The sequence below is a fragment of the Benincasa hispida genome, chromosome 11, assembly GCF_027475165.1.
Source record: "Benincasa hispida cultivar pf3 chromosome 11, pf3_genome.v1.1, whole genome shotgun sequence".
Taxonomy (NCBI): domain Eukaryota; kingdom Viridiplantae; phylum Streptophyta; class Magnoliopsida; order Cucurbitales; family Cucurbitaceae; genus Benincasa; species Benincasa hispida.
The window spans coordinates 3,692,180-3,707,812 of NC_143488.1; positions in this window are offsets into that span (position 1 = coordinate 3,692,180).

Sequence of the window (15,633 nt, forward strand, 5' to 3'; positions counted from 1 at the left end):
CTTTAACGCAAGTAACAAACTTGCGACGTTTGTACTAATTATTCCTTCCCATTTCTGATTCATACATAAAGACTTACCATCGCATACCACGATCCTTTTTATAAACTTCACGGTCAGTCTTGAACTTAGCATCATGTATATCATGTATCTTGTATCTTGCATCACATTAGCTTAGGTCGCATACCACGATCCTTTTTATAAAATTCACGGTCAGTCTCGAACTTAGCATCATGTATATCATGTATCTTGTATCTTGCATCACATTAGCTTAGGTTTATTTTCATTGCAATTTATTTTATTAACGCAACTTTAGTTTATCTGCACAATTTTACTTTACCGCAATTTAATTTCTTGTACAAACACAATCTTTATTAATTGTAAATACATCGATCGCATATATCACAAATGTAACACATCACGACAACAATCCCTGTGTTCGACCTCGGATCACTCCGAGAAACTTGCATTGGAATTATACTTGGTTTCAGGGCAAGGAAACTTGTGACAACGCATAGCATACTACAAGCATTTCATTAATAACGCATACAACTAAAAGTAGTATCGCATAAAGTGTGTATGGGCAACAACACAGCATAAAATTACATTTTACGTCATCAAGTTTATGGCAACATGAGCTTGTAGCACATCATCATGCATGCACATTACATTCACCAATTACAAGTCTACAAGTTTATGGCGTCGTTGCCAGGGACATGAACTTACATTACATTCATCCATGAGTAAAATTAGTGTTACAGTTATTGATTTAAAAAGGAACTTAGTTTCTGTAAAGTGCTTATTAGAACAATGTTATCATATAAACTTTTCTTTTAATAAAGTGTTTATTACAAAGAATGGTGTTGATATATGTTCTGCAAAACTGGAAAACAATTTGTATGTGCTAAGATCGTTAGCAACAAATGCCCTCCATAACGTAGAGATGTTTAAAACTGTTGTAACTCAATGATGTGTAAAATTATGATGTGTTATGGTGTGAGCTTGCGATGATGTGTGTTATGCGGTGATCATGCAAGTTTTCCTAACAAAGCCCAAGTATAAGCCTTCTTAGGTTTCCTGGTAAGTCCAGGGTCGAACACAGGGACTACTAAGTAGATATGCGACAGACTCTTTGATTTTATTGCAGTGGTAAAAAAATGAAGTGGATAGTGTTTTGATTTAGATTTTTCCTATGTGATGGAGTTGAACGCGGAGTGATGAAAGCGTAGAGTTACGATAAGTATGCGATGAAAGGATTGAGAAGGAATTTAGCTAACATTTCCTAAGATTGTGCACAAGTTATGTGATCATGCTGCACACAAATATCAGTACTACATTTCTCAATGCAGAATGCCACAATTCCTATGTCTAGGACGCATTCGATGCATATGCGAAAATGTCGCTAGAACTTATTTTTAAGTTTCTATTCTTGCTTATGCGATCTAATCCGACTCTCTCAAGCCTAGATTATATCTTTAGACTACTCTCTCAAGTATGTCCAAATGTTGAATGACGCACACATAAGACAAGGTGACCATATACCACCAATCCTATTTCTAAGGCACATGCGATGTGTAAATAGCAGATAGAACTTATGTCTAAAATTCTACTCTTGCTTATGCGATCTAATCTAACTCTTTCAAGCCTAGATTCTGATCAGACTCTCTCAAGCCTAGATTCTATCTTTAGACTACTTTCTCAAGTATGTCCAAGGGTAAATGATGCATACATAAGACAAGATGATCGCATAAAATGTAAATCTTAAATCATGCTTGCTAAGTGCTTCTCAAACCATTCAGAAATTTAGCTACCCATGCATGGTGCGGAGAGATTGAACATGAATTGAAATGAAGTTTCCATTTTCTGCAATTAAAGTACTGAATACAAAATAACAAAGGGATTTGAGAGATAAGAAGCCCGGTAAGTAATGCCTTGCTTCCCATTGTCTTTTACACTGCTCTTTATCACTTTAACTCTGTTCTAAATATGGATTCTTGCTCTTGCAAGGGTCGACCCTCTCTTCTTTGTATTGCTTTCCGGCAGTCTCTCGATCTATCTGGGAGCGATTTCTCTCAGCTACGCCTCTCTTCTTGCTCTCTCCGTCCTCTATATATATGTATATGCACGGGCGTGAATCAATCTAACTAACTCCTTTTCTCTCTGGTGGCCTTCGGTATTTATAGAATTCAAGGTGAAGCAGCTTTTCTTACAAATGATTGAAATGATGGGCGGCATTAATTTCTCTACTCTGTTGCGATGTTTAAAAGTCACTGAAAGTTTAATGTACTTGCTACAATGTGGCTTTTAACGGCTTGTCAAATAAATTTGGAATCAACCATTATCAGCTTTTACGTCCTATCACGATTTATTATGTTGTCGCCTTGATGCGAGGTCTTTATGCGAACACCATTTGAGAAACTTCTCACGATTGCATGACTCACGATCGCAACTTCAAGCGTGCTACCGCATTGTGCCTTTGGATCGCAATTTCACATGCGCTATCGCATTGTACCTACACAAAATAGGTAAACTAACTGCTTTTATGCGATGAGCACTCGCGATCAAAATTCTTTCCAGTTTAGCACTTTCGGACATGATATTGCCTATTTTACTATCGCATTTTCTCATTTTTTTACTTATTTGAGCTGTAATAACTTGTATTTCTACTAGTTATCACTCAACATAAAAGACTTAGAATTTCTCCTAAGGAAAATGCCCAACTTTGGCACCTAAGACTAGGACACATTAATCTCAATAGGATTGAGAAGTTAGAGAAGAATGGACTTCTAATGGACTTCTAAGCGAATTAGAAGAAAATTCTTTACCTGTGTATGAGTCATGCCTTGAGGGCATAATGACTAAAAGACCTTTTACTGGAAAAGGTCATAGGGCCAAAGAACCTCTAGAGCTAGTATATTCAGACCTCTATAGTCCGATGAATGTAAAAGTTAGGGGAGGTTATGAATATTTCATCACTTTTACTGATGATTATTCAAGATATGGGTACGTTTATTTAATCCAATATAAGTTTGAATCTTTTGAAAAGTTCAAAGAATTTAAGGCTGAAGTTGAAAATGCATTAATGGAACAATTAAAACATTTTGATCTAATCGAGGTGGAGAGTTTATGGATTTAACTTTCCAGAACTATATGATAGAACATGGAATAGTATTCTAACTCTCAACATCTAATACACCTCAACAAAATAGTGTATCAGAAAGGAGAAATCGAACCCTGTTAGATATGGTTCAGTCTATGATGAGTTACGCTTCCTTACCTAACTCGTTTTAGGGTTATGTAGTGGAGACTACAACGTACATCCTGAATTGCGTTCCCTCAAAGAATGTTGCCAGAACACCTTTGGAGTTATGGAATGGTCGTAAAGCTAGTTTACGGCATTTCAGAATCTGGGGTTACTCAACACATGTGCTTGAGGCTAATCCTAAGAAATTGGAACCACGTTCAAGGTTGTGTCTATTTGTAGGCTACCCCAAGGGAACGAGAGGTGGTTATTTCTTTGATCCTAAAGAAAACAAAGTAATTGTATAAAAAAAATGCTACTTTTCTTGAGGAGGACCACATAAGGGAGCACAGACCCAGAAGTAAGATTATGTTGAATGAGATTTCCAAAGAAACTATTGAATCTTAACAAAAGTTGTTGAAGAACCTAGTACCTCAACAAGAGTTGTGGAAGTAGGTTCATCTAGTAGGTCAAACCCACCTCAAGTGTTGAGGAAACCTCGATGTAGTGGGAGGGTTGCGAATCCACCTATTCACTATATGGGTTTAACTGAAATTCTAGCTATGGTAGCTAATGACGAAGTTGAGAATCCATTGTCTTACAAGAAGGCAATGGAGGATGTTGACAGAGATGAATGGTGGCCATGGATCTCAAGATGGAGTCTATGTACTTCAATTTTGTATAAGATCTTGTAGATCAACCTGATGGGGTTAAACCTATAGGTTGTAAATGAATCTACAAGAGGAAATGGGGTGCTGATGGGAAGGTGCAAACTTTCAAGGCTAGACTGGTGGCAAAAGGTTATACCCAGGTAGAGAAAGTTGACTATAAGGATATTTTTTTGCCTGTTGCCATGCTAAAGTCTTTCTGAATCCTCCTATCCATTGCCTCATATTATGACTATGAGATTTGGCAAATGGATGTCAATACTGCTTTTCTAAATGACAATCTTGAGGAGACCATTTATATGGTGCAGCCTGAGGGATTCATAATCTAAGGTCAAGAGCAAAAGGTTTACAAGCTTAATCGGTCTATTTATGGACTGAAGTAAGCATCTCGATCTTGGAACATTAAGTTTGATACTACAATCAAATCTTATGGCTTTGATCAAAACGTTGATGAGCCTTGTGTTTACAAGAAGATGATCAATAGTTCAGTAGTTTTTCTAGTGTTGTATGTAGATGATATCCTACTCATTGGGAATGATGTAGGTTTACTGACTACAGTTAAGAATTGGCTAGCGACCCAATTCCAAATAAAATATTTGGGAGAGGCTCAGTTTGTTCTAGGTATTCAGATCTTTCAAGATCGAAAGAACAAAATGCTAGCACTGTCTCAAGTGTCGTATATTGACAAGATGCTTGTCAAATATTCGATGTAGAACTCCAAGAGGGGCTTATTACCTTTCAGGCACGAAGTTACATTGTCTAAGGAAAAGTGTCCTAAGACAACTCAAGAGGTTGAGGAGATGAGACGGAACCCCTATCCATCTACTATGGGCAGCTTGATGTATATGATTTATGTACTAGACCTGACATCTACTATGCAGTGGGGATAGTCAGTAGATATCAATCTAATACAGGATTAGATCACTGAACAACCGTTAAGAACATTCTCAAGTATCTACAGAGAATGAGGGACTACATGTTTGTGTATGGTTCTAAGGATTTGATCCTTACGGGATACACGAACTTTGATTTTCAGACTGATAAGGATTCCAGGAAATCCACATTAGGATCAGTGTTCACTCTTAACGGAGGAGCAATAGTATGGCGAAACACCAAGCAAGGGTGTATTGCTGACTCTACTATGGAGGCTGAGTATGTAGCGGCTTGTGAAGCTGCTAAGGAAGCCATTTGGTTTAGGAAATTCTTGACTTATCTGGAAGTTGTTCCAGATATGTTAAAGCCCATCACACTTTATTGTGATAATAGTGATGTTGTGGCTAATTCCCAAGAGCTTATAAGTCATAAGTGCAGTAAGCATATAAAGAGAAAGTATCATCTCATCCGAGAAATTATGCATCGAGGGGATGTGGTTTTCACGCAGATAGCTTCGGAGCACAACGTTACTGATCTGTTTACAAAAGCCCTAACGACTATAGTGTTTGAAGGTCACCTGCAGAGTATGGGTCTATGGGACATGCCATGTCTGGACTATGGCAAGTGGAAGATATTATACTGTGCGTGTTATGCCCTAGTTTATTATTTGTGTACCTTATTATACTGGGCGTGTTATGCCCTAGTTTATTATTTGTGTACCTTGTATTTTTATTTATATTGTACACCCCACCAGCTTTAGGTCAAGTGGGAAATTGTTGGGGTTGATGCCCTAAATCGCGTAGGGTCCTATAGTTTGTAAACATTGTATGAACAAACTCATTTTGTATTCAATAAAATATTTGATATTTTATTTATTGTCTATAAAATATGTGATATTTTAGTTGCATTAACCACAAACTAATAAATTAACATCCGAGGTTATCATTGTAACTTAAATATATATGTGGAGACATACGTGTGGATCATGTTTGAGTGATAACCTAAATGGTCTGTAGTAAATGGATAAGGTTGGGTACCTTATCATGGTGACACTATAAGTATGACCCGCTTTGTAGGTGTTACAATTGTTATAAAGTGATACAAATGATCTGATCTTGATCATTCATGTATTAGACATGTGAGCGGGGATATTCTATATAAAGGAGTTTGTATAAGACCGGTCCACGAAATGTTTAGTCACATTATACAATGTCATTCATAATAGAGGCTTACATTTCACCAGGATGACCATAGGTAGTATGACCTGAATCCTGAGTGAGATGTGAACTCCTGCCTATGAAGGCAGTCCTTTGATTTGTGTGGGTGACATTATCCAGATCGCCGACTCAACAAGCCTACCATTTTGAGGATTCATCTGATTGAGGAGCTGGGAACACAGCTATACAAGAAGGAATTCACTTCTTCCCCAATGTTGGGGTAAGTAGATAAATTTTTCCCTTAAGGGTTGATTCCAGGGCTTGAACAATATGACGCCACACCCTCTCCTAGCTCGAGAGGGGTTTAGTCATAGTTGGACTATAATTTATTGTTTATTATAGGGGTCAGTGGTACTTAATGAGTTAGATGTAACTAAAGGGGCAAAATGGTATTTTTGGCCCAACTGTACTTACGAGCAATTTGTGAAGGGCTGTTGACTGGTTATATCCAATGGACACCGAAAAAATATCTGTAGTGCCAAGAGTACAGTTGTCGGTCTATAGTGGAGTGTCCGACGGTTAATGAATGGTAAATAATTTAATTAAAAGAGTTTAATTAATTATTCATGTACCGTTGGAGCTTCAAGCTACAGGTCCATGAGGTCCCCTTTGTAGCTCAATGGGAATTAATGAAAATGAATTTTTGGATTAATTTGAATTGTTCAAATTATCTGATGGAATTAATTATATGTGATATAATTAATTTAGTCTAATTATATGTGATATAATTATTATAATATATTTTGATACATTATAATATAAAGTTTTATTTGAGAGGGAATAAATATTTGAATATGATTCAAATATTAATTATATTAATTTGATTCATATAATTAAATTTAATATAAATGAGATTATATCAAATACTAATGGTGAGAGAACAGAAATTATAGATTATGTGTTATATTTGATATAACATATAGTTTAATATATATATATATATATTATATGATAAGGTAGTTATAATATAAATATATATTAAATTGATTTATAAAAAAATTAATTTAATTTATTTTTAAAAATCATTTTGGGAGGGAGTTGTAACTCCCTCCCCCTCTTTTCTCTCTAATACGTGCTAGTGGGGATAGAAGAGAAGTGGTTCTTCCTCCTGGTGTGGTTTTCACAATGGGTGATACACAGAAATGTTTTGAGATGATCTGAAGCACTTTCTCTCATATCTCTAAAATCCTTCTCTTCCAAAATAGCCAGAGCCCATAAAACTCCTGGATTCTCACCTAGAGAATATAGAGGTAACATTCATGGTGGTGTCCTTATTGATGGTTAGAGGGTTCGAGATTGTTTGTGACAAGATTCGGAGAAGGAATTTCGTGAAGAAGGGTTCTTTAAGGGTACGGTTTCTTAAACCCTTTTTCTTTTATGTAATATCTATTTTAAAACATGCTGCAATTATCTTTTAAATGCATAATCTGTATGTTTTTGCTCTAAAATTTATGTTCTGTAAGTTTTTGGTATTTGGTCTGATCCCATGCTTCCGCTCAAGGACCTTCAATGATTCATTCATTATTTAACTGTATGTTTTGTATGTTGCATAATGTATGTTATATAGTTTTAAAATCTCACCTTAGGATAAACATGATCATATATCATATAAAAGTTATATGGTTACATGATTAATATATGCATGCTCATGCATTATAATATAATTTTTATATTATTTGAATGCATGTTTTGAGTAAGCATATTCATGCATCATAAATGTTATAATGTATGATGTAGAGAAATGAATATGTATGTTTATTTTTCATGTATGATAATTATGAGCATTATAATTAAATGAAAAATGAACTTTACATTGGGCATGACATTACTTAGATTAATATAAACGTTACATTTAATAAAAGTCATCATAATGCAAACGAAATTTCTTTTTGACAAATTCATTGTTTTATAAAGGTTATAAGTTTAATGAATTTAGAACTAAAATCTATAATCAAGACTTGCATGCAAACATAGGTAAAAAAAAAAATTAATTCAAATAGACTTATGTTAAACGTGTTTCTATTGGGATTAGAAATATGTTAGTCTTTTAATTCGTTTTAATAAAATTAAAATAAACACCAATCAAAAGATTAAATTTATGAAATAATTGCCCATAAGGAACCTTTGTCTAAGGAATGTTTTGTCTAGACTGAGGTTTTTAAGCTGATAGAAACAAAACATCTCTACCTGAGAACCGACCTGGAAGGTGAATTGGGCAAATATTTTATAAGCATGGAATAAGTGATCAACTTTATTAAAGAGTTTAATGAATGAGATCACGTTAACTGAGCAAATTAACAAAGACTTAGCAAAATTGATTGGTCGGATTTTACTAAGTTAATAAACCCATCTTTTGTAAAACACTTAATAGAATGAAAAAAATGTCTATGATATGTCGTTTCTCCACCCATGTTCTCCCTAAAGTTCACAAGGTGAGATTCATGCTCGGCCTCGTGGTGCCTTAGGTACACCATCCTTTAGGAAGGTATTTGCATGGGTCAATATCAAGGTGAATGGAGAAAGTGTTTATACTAAGTGGGAGAAATACGTGTGACAACATACCTGCGATATCCTTCATTAGTTTGTAATTTTTCTTTCATGCTCAACCTCGTGGTGTTGTGGGCGCACCCTCCCTTAGGAAGGTATTTGCATGGGGAAGGGCATTACAAACTCCAGAAATGGATAAAATCGCTATTACCAATTGCATCAATTATGTTATTCCCTGAGGCAGACTGGTTGAGGCTGAGTTATAGAGTTGAAAATAAAGGGTTACACTTACGATAAAGCATTAAGGATGTTAATGATTTATTAACCAAATGAATGATAATTAAATATTATATGAATAAGGAGTTATTCTGGGATAATATTTGATTGAGAGTGTCTCACTTCAAGGATAAGGAATAATTGTACACCCTGAGATGACATTTATTCCAAATCATTGGATGTAACATTGCAAAATAAATAATGTTGGGTTCATTCTTAGTTTTTTACTAAACTTATTGGATTAAAATTAAAAAATGAATTTTTGCACAAGTGTCTAATATAAATCACTTTTTTTTTTTTTTTTGTGTCAGCATGACTAGCTCAATCATTACTTTGCTTTGTGCCAAAAATTAACTGGAGAAAATTATACAACTTGGAAAGATACGATGAATACGGTTTTGATAATGGATGACCTCAAATGCGTTTTCATGGAGGAATGTCCAACAGCCCCTGGGCACAACACATCACGATGAAGGAAATCAGACACGAGAATTTCCATGAGCAGCGGAAGGATCTTTCCAAATTTCAATTGTATATGAACATTACAATTACAATCACAAACGAAAACAATACGGTTATGCACAAAACAGAAATTACAGCATGCTTTTCTATATATCAAGGGAAAGAATCAACAAACCTTTGAAGACTCGTCTTGAAGTTCTTTGATCACGAACGCTAGAACAATCAGCAACACTGCAACATTCAAACGCTCGTACAACACGACTGTTACACTACATGATCATAGCGAACTCGAACAAAGCGATCACCAAGGTCACGAACTCCCCGAACACCACGAACGGCCTCCACAAAACCTTGACTATGTCGAGTTGAGTATGATACCACCAACAAGGTTACCTTGGTATTCTCGATGTGAGAATCCAAAGTGTGAGCTCTGTGTGGACTTGGTTAGAGGCGAGAAACCAGAGGAAGAACAATCGTGTAAATGATTGAGCAAGTGGGAGATGAAACAACCTATCATATAGGTCGATGCCCAATCGTTTATCAAAAGTTATGCGATCGTCTAACTAAAGCTATACAATCGTTTAGCTCATTGTCTAGCTGAGTGTCTATCGTATAAGAACACTCCACGATCGTCTATTCTCTCTAAGCTGTCGTTTGGTAAATCTGATTTACTTAACAACTATTTCGTGAGTCCTTTCTCAAATTGGAATTCTCAAATTAACAATTTACCAAAATTAGGAAAACATTTTTCCTTTTATCTCACGGTTACCATAAAACCACCAATAACCTTTCACTCAATTGGTTATTAGAGAAAAAGAGATAATTATCCAATAATTAATATTATTATAAATATAAATGATAACTAATTTATCATACTATATTTATGACCTATAATTTTAATATTTCAGCTCATGAAACATACAAACCATAGCTCTTTTTCTATGGCACTTAATGTAAATCTCATTTACATCAACCCTCCATTAGATGTATCTCATACATCATATCGATCATATCATATATAATTGAATTACCTCTTGTCAATTGAACATTTTAAATCAACACTAAGAACTGATCTTCAACTTGAATCCATTGAGCTACCAAGGGGACCTTATGGACCTGTAGCTTGAAGCTCCAATGGTACGTGAATAACTGACTAAACTCTTTAGTCACGGGATCTACTATCCGTTAACTGCTAGGTGTCACGTCATGCTTGTCCAGGGCCTGTTACCCATGGATGCATACCCGATCCAACCCACTTTTATCATGTTTTCATGTCATGTATTGTATTAGTTAAGTTAGTTTGCTTTCCTTGTATTTTTGTTGTAAGTGACCGCTCAACCTTTTGTATATGCAAGGGTTCTAGTTGACTTTTTGTTCAGAATGCACTATATGGGGATAAGACTAATCATCACTTCCCCATTCCAGGAGTAGTATGCTATAAAGTCATTGTTGTTGCTCATTGCTTTCTAGTCTATTACAATCTTTCTTTCTCTACTCATATACTAAAAAATACTTGCGAAAACCTTTTTCTCCAAACCCGTTTTCTTAAATCGTTTTCCCTAAAATGGGGGTGGAGGTTGCGAGAGGCACTCGGTGTACCATCGACGTTCTGTATTTGGATTGACTGACTTGTTCGTGAGCGAGAAAAAGTGTTGCACAATCGTTAAGAGAAGCTTCCAAAAGTACGATTGTGACAGTTAGTATCAGAGCCAAGTCGGCTCACAAAGGGAAAAATCAGTAAACATGTCGGCGACAAAGAACTTGAATAAGTCCCACATGGATAGACTAGTAGAGATGGAAAAGAAAATTCTCTACTTGAGAGCAGTCCCTTCTAGTATTCGTTTCTTGGAGACTCGATTTCAAGAAGTTGACGAGAAAGCCGACGGAATTGATGCGGTAGTTGGCCGCCTAGACGGGTTACCTGTCAAAGAATTGATGATGAGGGTAGAGACCTTAGAGACAACGGTTGCACGATCCGACAGTTTTGAATGTGGAGATAGCTCATCGGGCTCTGTTGCCTACATAGAGTAGCATGTTGAAGAATTGGACGGCTTCCAGAAAGCAATAATTTAGATTGTAACTGATCTGTCTAAAGATTTTTTATCAGCCCTTGATGTCATCAGAGCTGAGATTGCGGATGTGAATGTGAGGGTGAATCTCACCATCCAAGCTGTAGGAAACCAGGCCCCACCTGAGGGAGCAATGTAAGTGAGCAGGATAAAAATCCCAAAACCAAAACCCTTCTGTGGGGTGCAAGAAGCGAAGGCTTTAGATAACTTTATCTTCGACCTTGAGCAATACTTCAAGGTGATGAACACCATGAAAGAGGAGTCGAAAGTCACACTAGTAACCATGCATCTAGCTGAAGATGTAAAGCTGTGGTGGAGATCACGATTTGCAGACATACAAGAAAGGCAGTGTACAATAGATACCTGGGATAAGTTGAAACAAGAACTTCGTTCGTAGTTCTTTCCTAAGAATGTCAAGATCTGGCTCGATGAAAACTCCAAGAGTTGAGACAAACGGGCAACATCAGAGATTATGTGAAGCAATTTGCGGAAGTCATGTTGGACATACGTGACATGTCCGAGAAAGACAAAGTCTTCTGTTTTTTCGAAGGGTTGAAATTGTGGGCAAAGTCGAAGTTGTATGAACAGAAAGTACAAGATCTCCCCTCTGTCTATGCGGCAGCAGAACAGTTATATGACCTTAGCACAACTCTCAAAATGCGAGAACAACCAACTTTCTCAAATGGTGGGAACAGAAACAGTCGTTCCAGCCCTACTAGACCTAGGGGAGGAGACAAGAACACTGGAGGGACCGTAAGCCCTCCCAACCAAGATTAAGGAACAGTTGGCGAGGGCAGCCATAACAGTATAACAACTACAATCGTCCACTATCTTGTTTCATATGTAGAGGACCACACAGAGCGGGCGAGTGTCCGAATCGAACTGCTTTTAATGCCTTTCAAGCCACGTTGGCCTTTAGTGTTATGACATATGACATAATTTTACTCTAAGCTTGATGACATAAAATGCGATGATGCCATAAACTTATTGACATGTATGAATATGAATGAATAAAATTTATCTTCTTATGTCATACAATGCATGGATGACTGCGATGATATGCGATACTACTTCTAGATGTATGCTTTATTAATGAATGTTCTTGTAGTATGTTGTGCGTTGTCACAAGTTTCCTTGCATTGGAACCAAGTATAATTCCACCGCAAGTTTCTCGGTGTGATCCGAGGTCGAACACAGGGATTGTTTTAGGTTGATTGCGTTACGTTCGTGATATATGCGACCGGGGGTTTTTCAATTTAATAAAAGTGTGGTTTGTACATGCGATAAAGTAAATTGTTCAGTAAAGTAAAGATAAGCGATAAACGATAATAAAGTAAATTGCGATAAATATAAAGTGCGATAAAATAAACCTAAGTTATGATGGTACAAGATACATTACATGATACAAGATACCGAGGTTGAGACTGACTGTGAAGATTATACAAAGATCGTGTTATGCGGTAGTAAGGCTTATGAGCGAAGCGGAAAGAGAAAGGATAATTAATATAAACAACGCAAGTTTCTTAATTGCGTTAAAGATATAAGCACAGTTCCGGTTTCCCTTCGCGTACACCTTTCGGTGATCGGCCATGTTTCCCACATCTCTGTGGTGAAATAGGGACGAACGTAGTGAACGCAAGGTTGCTTCCATCTCTGGAAGTACTTCTTGCTTTAGTTAACACATTCTTCTAACCTTCTCTTGACAGATCAGAATGACATCTTCACTTCCTCTCACAGGTGAAGATGTCGTTTAGCATGCTTTAGCTAAACATCCTTATTTCTTTAGCACAGATTAAATTACTTTTTAAATTCATATTAGTCACCACGAGATTAAGAAAACATCGTGGAGAAAGTGATTAATGGAGGAACGGAAATAGACAGAAATGTGGAAATAAAAGTGATCATGACATTTAATTATAAAATCAAGCGTCTGATACATGGTTGTGAATGATTTAAACTAAGAAGATGAAATACAATTGATGAATAAGAGTTAGAAACAGATACAGAAGAGTGCCAATGTCTTGACACCGATCTGGATGGAGAGATTGCTTGCCGGCAAAGATGGAGTGAATGGAAGGATGAGCTTCCCTCTCAGGCTTGCTCAACCGGTAGAGTTAATCTAGGTACAAAGCTTCAAGGTAGGGATTTGGAGTGATTCGCCCTGAGACTCACCTCTTGGCCTTGTCTCCCGGATCTTCTCTGATCAGCACTCAGATCAGCCTCTCTCTCAATAGCTTCATATCAATTATCCCTCGTATCAAGTATATTTTTCAGTGAATTCTTTGAGGGTATTTATAGATGAAAGCTTTGACTCTCTAACTTGTGGTCCCCACTTTATTGTTATGGAAATTCCGAGAATGGTGGAATAAATATTCCTTCTGTTATGCAATCAATCCGTTGAAAATGCACAACGGTTAGTTGTACACGTGTCAAAATCCTCCGTGATTGCGTCGCTCATTTGCATCTTTCGATCAGGTGCCCGCATGCTGTGTTGTTTTTTATTACCGCATGAGGTTAAAGTTCAGCTCTGGATCAATTGTCGCATGCGCCATCATTGCATTGATCGTCTATTCATTCCTGAATGATGGGCGCAATGTGACGTAGAGCATTAATCTTTTTCTCTTGAGCCATGAATGCATACGGTGACTTGATTTCCTGCAAAACAGACTTGAAATATTCTTTTCTACCATCACAATGGTGTTAGTGGGTGTATTGACGACAATTTATAATCATTGTATTTCTTAGCTAATTTCCGTACAATTGACGCAACTTTCCTTTCTTTTGGCCACAATATCTAAATAAAGCAGTATAAATAACTTATATTTCTACAAGTTATCATCTAGCTCAGAAGACAAGGCTGAAAAAGGCGAACCAGAAATTGAGCCGGCTATAGAGAGTGAAAACCCCAGGATGTGGGCATTGAAATTCTTATCTGCACTCCAAAAAAGATGGGAAAGACGAAGGAGCCGCTGGAAAGAGAACTCATGTATGTGGACGCTTGGGTCAACTAGAGATCGGCCAAGAGCACCATGGTCGACTTTAGGGCAACCTATAACTTCATGACTGAAATAAAAGCCCGTTGCCTAAACTTAACCTAGGAAAGAGATAAAGGGAAGATGAAAGTCGTGAACTTTTCAGCCCTACCTATTAGGGGATAGCGAAGAGAATGTCGGTGAAGTTAGGGGACTGGAAAGGCCTTGCTAACTTCGTAATTGTCAAGATGGACGACTTTGACGTAGTGTGGATGGAATTCCTACTCGAACACAAAGTTATACCAATGCCCCTCGCCAAATGCTTAGTGACTGTGGGATCTACACCCACCATGGTTCAAGCCAGTATCAAATAACCGAACGGGGTGAGAATGATCTCAGCCCTCAAACTAAAAAGAGGCCTTGCTCACGATGAACCCACGTTCATGGCCATTCCGATTGAGCCAGTCGAGACCGCAGAAGTGGAAGTCCCCCAAGACGTTCTATATGTCTTAGATGAGTATCATGGTGTTATGCCCGATAGTTTGCCCAAGTCCTTGCCTCCGTGAAGGGGGATCGATCATGAAATCAAGCTGCTACCAGGGGCGAAGCCGCCCACCAAGAATGCATATCGTATGGCCCCGCCAGAGTTGGCGAAACTCCGAAAGCAGTTAGATGAGTTGTTAGATGCAGGGTTTATTAGATTGGCAAAGGCCTCTTACAAAGCCCCAATGTTGTTTCAAAAGAAGAAGGATGAAAGCCTTCGACTATGCATCGACTATTGGGCTTTGAACAAGCTCACAATTCGTAATAAGTACCCCCTTCCTATCATCACGAACTTATTTGATCAACTCCACGGTGTTGGATACTTCTCAAAAATGGACCTAAGGTCGGGATATTATTAGGTTTGAATTGCTGAAGGAGATAAACCCAAGACGACTTGTGTTACGAGGTATGGAGCCTTCAAATCTCTTGTGATGCCCTTTGGCCTTACCAATGCTCCGGCAACCTTCTGTACTTTGATGAACCAGGTGTTTCACGAATACCTTGACAAATTTGTTGTAGTATATCTAGGAAATATTGTGGTCTATATGCCTCGATGGAAGACCATCGGTACCATCTCCAATTAGTCTTCGAAAAACTGAGAAAAATCCAGCTATATGTAAAGAGAGAGAAGTGCTTTTTTGCTCAAGAGCGCATAAATTTCCTCAACCATGTGATTGAATGTGGTCGGATTTGCATGGAAGAGGGTAAGGTGTCTGCTATCAGAGATTGGAAGATGCCGACATCTGTGACAGAATTACGGTCCTTCCTCGAACTAGCCAACTACTACTGGCGGTTCGTAGAAGGATTCTCGAGAAGAGCAGGTCTATT